We start from the raw sequence: 8,141 nt of genomic DNA on the forward strand, positions 1-8,141 counted from the left end.
TTACACACCTCATTGCACATTTTCCTCATTATTTCAGTTAGCCGTTCTCGTGGCTTTGCTTCTCACTATAACATTTTAAGGTGAATGTATACATACATCACACACACACAGATATCATCAGAGCATACGAAACAACAAGGTCACCTGAAACAAATAGGAATTCACAGCCATGTGTCCTTTTCAAATGATGTTTGCAAATGGTCACACTACACATCTGAGGTTTGCTCCAAATAATTGTAAGGTTAGAGCATTACCTTTTTAAACCTGCAGATCCTTCTTTCTGTAAGCTTTGGCTCCAGCAAATCTCAGCTATTCCGATTACAGCCCTTTCTCACTTGCTCCCAAGTGAGGAACGATTTGCAAGGCTTTTTTGGCAAGGCGTATTGTTAAAGCTGAGCTCTTCGTCTGATAAACATTTTCACTATAATACAGTGTTGTTTTTTTTTTTTTAATATTTTGTTTTAAATAACTGACCAAAATCTAAACTATAGAAAGGGGGAAAAAAGGCAAAGGTGATTATCATCTTCACCAAAGTAGTCACCATAATATTGTTCAAATAACAAATTTTCTTTCTTGCTTCCATGCAAGCTATCTAGCTAACATTTTCATATGATCGACTATCATATAACCTTTGCAGTTTTGTTTACAAGGAGCATGCGGTGATGTGGGAGTGTTCTAATAACATAGTTTGGAACAAAAGTACTGAATACCAAATTATATAAAATTTGTAATATAATTTTTATAAGAAGCAAAATCCTCCAGAAAAAAAAAAAAAAAAGACTGGAAGGAAATATTCTAAAATATATCCAGTATTTGCCTATGGTTGTTAGGATTGCAGAAAACTTATTTTCTTGCTATACATTTTTCCTATTTTTCCAGATTTTACACAATGGGTTAAAAAAAGAAAAAAAAGTAATTACAAATGTGTTTATCTTTGAACAAAAAGGACTCAGGGAAAAACTTAAAATGTTACTCCTCTGGTGAAGGTAAGAGAGACATAAATGCTTTTTTTAAAGACATAAAACAAATTTTCTTAACAGAGTCAAATGATTTGAGTAGAGACTAGATAATTTGTGTGATTAAGCATCTGCCAGAGTAAATTCCTAATTATAAGGAAAATTAATATTAACCAAATACTACCTAGAAAGAGTATGTTGATATTTCAACATTCCTATAGGATAGTGCCATTATTATCCTGTGAATAGTTTTGTTTCTTTCGTGTAGATTTTTAGGGTAGCATTTAACTAAATTATTTATTTATTTATGTCACAAATTTAAAAAAATGCATAAGTTAAAGATAATTTTTAAAATGCCAGTCCTTTCCAGATATATACTTAAAAAATTCCTAGATGGTCAGAAGAATTCTCTCTTCCTTGATTTACATTCCATAGGTATCACGCATATATTTAGTAAGCAAACTGTTTAGGGATTTTTGCTCAAGTAAAGATAATAGTATTTCAGGTTTTAATATGATTAGCAATTATTTGGGTATTACTTTAATGAAAAGAAATCAAGGCCTTTTACCAATTTAATTTTTTACAAAAAAAAAGTTTCATAAATCTTCCTCATAAATGCTTCTTGATTCTTTTACATAGACTAAAATCGAATTTCTAAGGCATGTTAAGTATTGATTACATTATTTAAAGGCATACATAACTATCTAAAACTCTTTTCCAAAATTGCAGAAAAATAGATGAAACATAGGGAGAAAAGGCAAGTAAGACCTTCTGAGGTTCAGTTGAGCAGTGTGTACCCAGTAATTTTAAAATACTAATTTTGTTCCATTTAATGGTAAAGAAATATTTCTTTTTCTTCCTTTGCCTAAAGGTCATCTATAATTGAGGACAAGTTAGCAAGAGTCCAGAGGCTGAGTGTGGCTTTGATCTAGGTGTCCAGCCTTTCTAAGTGCAAATCATTCTGGGCAGAATGGGAGGAGTCACATCAATGAATTGGTTGCCTTATTAAAGGTTATCAAGATCCCCTCTTCTCTCTTCCCTAGCCTCCTCCCACCGCCCACTCTTTGTGAGCACCTCTGCATTTCTGTAGCACTTTGACTTTGTCTTGCAGAAATTGTATTCAGAGATAATACTAAGCCTTAAACCTGTTCTTCTTTATTTGCACTTGGTTACCCCGATTTCACTTTGAGATTCATGTCATGTGTTTTCATCTCTGACCGCCTTTATCAAATCATTTAAAAATATATATATAGCACATGTTATTTGATTTGGGATAAGCAGAATATTCTCATTCTCAAAAAGGAGTATGATATCATTCGTGAGTCATTATAATGCTTTCATTCAAGATTTAGGGCGGTAACATTGATACTGTGGATTTTCTTTTGAAATAAAAAGAATGGCACTAAATGTTCCATATTACAGTATATCTTAGAAAATATTAAACAGATATATGTAGAACCTGGGTACATTTATGGACTTGTTTGGTAAAATTGTTATTCTGTTTTTACCTATAAAATTTTAATAAAAATAGGAAAAAGATTAAAATTATTCTAAATAGCCTTTTACCAATTATTTAGAATGCCTTGTACAATTTGAAAACTTGGCAGTAATTTTATCAAACATTTTATAAATCACTGTCAGAATAATGTTAAACAGTCATTTTGAATTACACTACAACCAATTATTTTTATAATCAAATATTTCATTAATTATAAAATGCATTAATCTTTTATCCCATATAGGTAAAAATAAGTGAGCTATTTCCAAAAGCAGTACTTCTTGTAGGTGCTTTTGCCTGACCAATTTATGGTCACAAATTTTGCAATTTTTTCTTTTAAACAGAAGTCTTTTTTCATTGGAGCGTTGATAGTTTTAATTTCAGTTTCCATACTATTTAATGATCCAAACATATTTACAAAAACGCTTTAAGTATTGTTCTGAAGTTAAAGCGATGATGATGATAGCTATATATTTCTTTCTAGTGATGTTTTAAAGATATAGGGCAAATACCTTTAGAAAAGAATAAATCCTGTGACAAATAGTTACACATACTTCCATTTATTTCTTCAGTGATTGAATCATCTTAAAGAGTTTAGTGCAGATACACTAAATTTTGCATTTAAAATGACTATAGCATTTTTGTGGTATCAAAGTATTTACTATTGCCTATTAAAATGACAAATATGCATTTTTTATTTTATGTACCTTTCTTTTGGGATGATTCCATTTCATTTAACACACTGTTTCTTCAGGATGTTTTAATAATAACAAACCTCTAATTGCTCATATGTCTGCACTATGTGCTTTAGATAAAATATAATTTAATGTAGTAATATTGTGTGTCAACTATACTTCAATGGAAAAAGCTAAAATATAGTTGACTATATGTTGAATGAATTTGGTTTACAGGTTTATAATTTTTGCATTATTTACTACCAATATGAATAATTTTATAATGTGTGCTATGATCACTTTTGTGGTAACATCATGAAACATCAAAATAAATTTATTGCCTTTAATCAGTTACATAGAAGCAAACCTCAGGATACATAGAAAATAATATATTTATAAAGGACTCTGAACAGTATTATATTTATATATAATTTTTGTTCTTAACATTTTGAATAACAAATTCTTTAGCCTTTAAAAAAATCTATCAACATGAAAATATCTACTTACTTTTTAAATCATGACAGGACTATTTTCTAGAGCATTCTATCTTAAAATTGAGCACAATATTGCTATTGAATAATACTAAATTTAATAATTGAAATAAGTTTTCATTTTGAAAAATTCCCAGCACTTTTCTATTTTCTAATAAAATATTATTTCATTTTTATGGCACAATAATTAATCACCTTTGCCTGTGTAGCCTGATCATATGTTATATCAGATAGTCTTAACACTTGCTTTCCTGTAAATATCCAATTCTATGCTAACAAATAGGAGAAGCTTTTGAATGTAATACTTTATTCCCTAGAAAAATTACTCTTGGTTTTGTCTGAATGTCATTTATAAAGCAAGAAATGGTTCTTTTTCCAAACATGTGATCAATATGTGTCCATTTTCATATCATTGTTAGTAACAGACACAATCTCATTTAGGAGCAAGGCCATTTTAACATAAGTGTATCCTAGTATAAAAAGACGCTTGTCACACTCCGCCCTAATAGTGAAGGATTTCAGTTCCCCCTTATGCAGACATTTGCACCTAGTATTTTCCAATTCTGTAATGCAAACATTCACAGAGAGGTTAAATACAATGTTGGCTTTGCAATATGTATGCAGAAGAGCTGCACGCATTTTGCACAGGCTTCGTTGAATTTAACCCTGGGTCAACAGACATGTTTAAATGTGGACTTGAACATAAATGGTGCCTACCACAAGAAAGTAAATGAGTGTGAAGTTACTCTAAAATGTCACAATTGATAATAAGAACAAGATCTCAAAGCAGGGGAAAATAAAAGGTGTGGACTGATGTTCCAAAATCACTTGGTTGAACATGTATTTCATCTTTTTAATTTGGTTACTATACCAAACCATCCGTGGCCAAACTGGAGTTACAACTATCCACTGATATTTTCTTTCCTACGTTCCTGATACGTTCTCTCACTTTCCAACTCTTCTATTTCCAGGCAGTTGTACCATATGAAACTGACAGCAATTGTTCTGATTCATGGTTTAGGAGGAGTAGCTGATTAATCCCATGTCAGCAGTCTTGACCCTATGTGGAAAATAGAACCTCAGACGGCCCACTCAACAATATATCAGGGAGTAGAGTGGTGTGGCTTGCCTTGCTCTCAAATGTAATGAAAGTTTAGGGCAATACTGAACAGTGATTTGATCCCCCCCCCCCCAACCCTTTTAACCTATGTTTCAAAAAGAACATTCTGGCAATGTAATGAGGGGAGGGAGTGAGCAATTAAGATTCAGAGACAGAATCTTATGTTTTCAAATATTTCATTTGCGTTTTCCATGAAATGCTTTGGAACATGTTCTTTCCTTAAGCATATCATTTATTTAAAAAAAAATTAACTGGTCATATGTGTTTATTTTGGAACCTTTAAATTTTCAACCTTGACATTTTTTTTTTCCGTATAGAACACCCTTCCACCTTTGATAAGGAGATCTAACTGTACTTATTATAAAACAATTACAAATAACTCCAAATTTTAAAATCATGTGTAATAGGTACATATCATATTTTAAAAACACAAAAGCCAAACTTTGAGGAACCCATTTAGTGTTTAAGATAGTCTTTTTTTCACAAAAGCCCTACCCTGGGCATGTATTTCTGCTATGAATTAGGAGAAACCTTATTTCTCTGTATTATGTTATTGGTACTTATGATTAAAATAAAGGGATAAAGTGGAATTACATCTTTTTTAAAGGAGACCATGTGCATGAAGGCACTAATGTGTGAATTTTATTTACAACTATGAAGCAGATTGAAATGCCAAAGCAACGTGAAAATCTGTCAAATAATGCTAAATCTTAAAGCACATGGTGCTGTAAATGGTGGTCACACAGTACAAGTTGGATTTTAGTATTGGAAGTCATGAACAACTAGTAAGAGAAAAGAAAAGAAAAAAAACACAACTACCTAGCATAACTAGATAAAGCTGAAATGTGCTGAAATCTTCCCGTGCAAACTGCATAATAGCACTTCCAACGGCCCCTTTCTGTCACCCACCGTAACCATCAAGCCCGGATTCTGCAGCAGTCAGGTGAACGGCCGCAGAGCTCTTATGGATGGCTGCATAGAATTCTGAGGAAAAACACATCTGTACAATTTTTCCTTGGACAATAATAAACATTCATTTTGAGTGCACTTAGATTTTTCCTAAATAAATTTGAAACGAATTATGCAAGATTTTCTTCGGCGTCTTCCTAAAGTGAAGGTTTTATTTTGACCGAATCCTTCACTATGAATGTGCAGCCCTTTGATCAAATAACATTTGCATTTCTGTATGGGGTAGGGTTTTATGTTCTTTTCATACATACTGTCTACTACGTGTATCATGTTGGTTTATGCTAGTCACCATTTAAAACACTAGGTACCAAGTGTTGCCTTGTAAACAGAATCCATACGTATGTATAAGCTGAAGACAATAGAATAGTGCGATTTAAAATTCAAAATTAATAGGTCTTTTGAATGAAACATATTTTTAGTGTGGGTATTTTAAACATTCTATGCTCAGACACAAAATGCAATAGTTTGGTTTTTTCAAGACTGTATTTTTAGAGTAGCCCGGTCTTATGTATTTGAAAACAACAACAAAAAAATGAAATGCTTCTCAAGTCTTTTCTTCAGAGCCAAGCACTCTGCACATACCGTCAAGGTGGGTGGAATTAAAAAATAATAATAAAACAAACCATAGGTTACATTATGTTGTCCAAAGACTGCTTAAACATGGAGCTCTGGTTTTATGAAAAAGTGTCTTTTGAGGGATCAGCAAGCACCTGCATTGTCTACAGAAAGGGAAAGAATTTGTAAGTGCATGTGTGTGAAATGATCTTTATCTTCACCAGTTTTTTTCTTTTCTTTTTTTTAAAGGCGACATTTTTTTTTTTCTTTGCTGCAAGGAGAAATGTTCTTCTACCTTCCCTCAAAAAGCTAGTAGAAAACAGTTTTCCCTTTTTTGCTAGTTTTGAAGGCATCTTTCCATAAAGAAAATAGCAAAACCCTGTCTGCTTCATTTATCCACGTGTGGCTATTAAAACTGCGCAGATCTCAAAGGCATACAAACACCTTGTCAATAAAGTAGTAAATTAAACAACTGGCATTAAAAGAAAAAAAATCTTCCAGCGAATTTTCTCATTAACAGCCAACTATTTTGGGTGCTTTCAGGCTTAGAGCTTTAACATTTGGTAAAATTTAAATAATACAGGCTTTGGGTTTATGGAGAAGTATAACAGACATTGAGCGAACTCATCCATTTTGTCATTTTTTAGAAGAATATTTCAATTTAACTTAGTTTCTCTTAAAAGAACAACAGCTTTATTTACTAGGTTTCACATAGCACATTCTTCTCAAAAATATGATTTAAGTTTGCGTTTTGAAGCACTGGGATAGCGTTCATCAAAAATAAAAGCTAAGCGGAATACAAATTACATATCTCTCAATCAGAGAGAGTTTAGGCTCTAATGTCAAGAATATATTATTAGAGAAGAGCCTTTTTGTGTCTTCACTAATCGGATGGTTCTTTCTGCTTTTCCTCACCTACTGAGCGAGGCAGCATGTAGTATCTCTGAAGAAGCTTGATGTTTCTTAGATAATATGGTTTGGAAGATGCTGTTTGCAAGCTTATTTGCTTCTGTGTTGTGTTCATAAGCAGGAGAATATAATTCATTTCTGCATATCTGCTAGACTGGACAAATCAAGGTGACAATCCGTGGTTAGCTCTGTCAGGCCCTTTGTCCTACTGCTGCTGTGAATGGAAGTACAATGGGAGCAAAGTGGAATATATAAGAGTCCAGCTGCCTTGTTGTGACAGCCTGGTCCCCCCATTGCAGTGTGTCAGCTCATGTTTGTGTACCGGTAGCCAATCCATAAGATGACAATGCAAATTGTGTGAAAAGTCTTCTATAAGATAACAAATCATGTTGGGGGTTGAGGTACAGGAGGAGAGGAAAAGGGGAGGTTGGACACATGTCTTAGAAAAATAATGACCCGTAAAAGGTTATATTTTTGGTACAGTGATTACATTCAAATGCAAGGCCCTTATCCCAATTCTGGCATGTGTCTCAAAGACGCAGGTAGGTGCTTACACTTAAATCTATCATACCATTGCTGTGTGCAAGGTTCTGCATTAATGTTACTTTTAGGGCTGTTTATATTTCATTTACGCATGCAATTAATCATCTTTACTGTGTTGATGCTACTGGCGTCAGCAGTGTGACTTAATTAAATTTGAAATTATAGTACAGTAAATATAGGCTTCCAACTAGCCGGTCCAAATTAAATGCTGTGGTCTATTTCTTACCCATGGTGTTTTCCAATTTAAGTGTTCATTTGAAAGGTTACATTTCAGACTGAAATCAGTGTTGTGGTTTTTTTTTTTTTTTTAACTTAACTGTTGCTAAACTAGAATAGCTCTCTTTCAATGAGTCCTTTATTCCTCTCTATTATCTCTATTCTTAGTATACAAATACAATGCCATCTGTATTTATTACATTACCTTTA

Source organism: Mustela putorius, unplaced genomic scaffold (genome assembly GCF_011764305.1).
Source record: "Mustela putorius furo isolate JIRA1106 unplaced genomic scaffold, ASM1176430v1.1 tig00000151_pilon_pilon_pilon, whole genome shotgun sequence".
Lineage (NCBI taxonomy): Eukaryota > Metazoa > Chordata > Mammalia > Carnivora > Mustelidae > Mustela > Mustela putorius.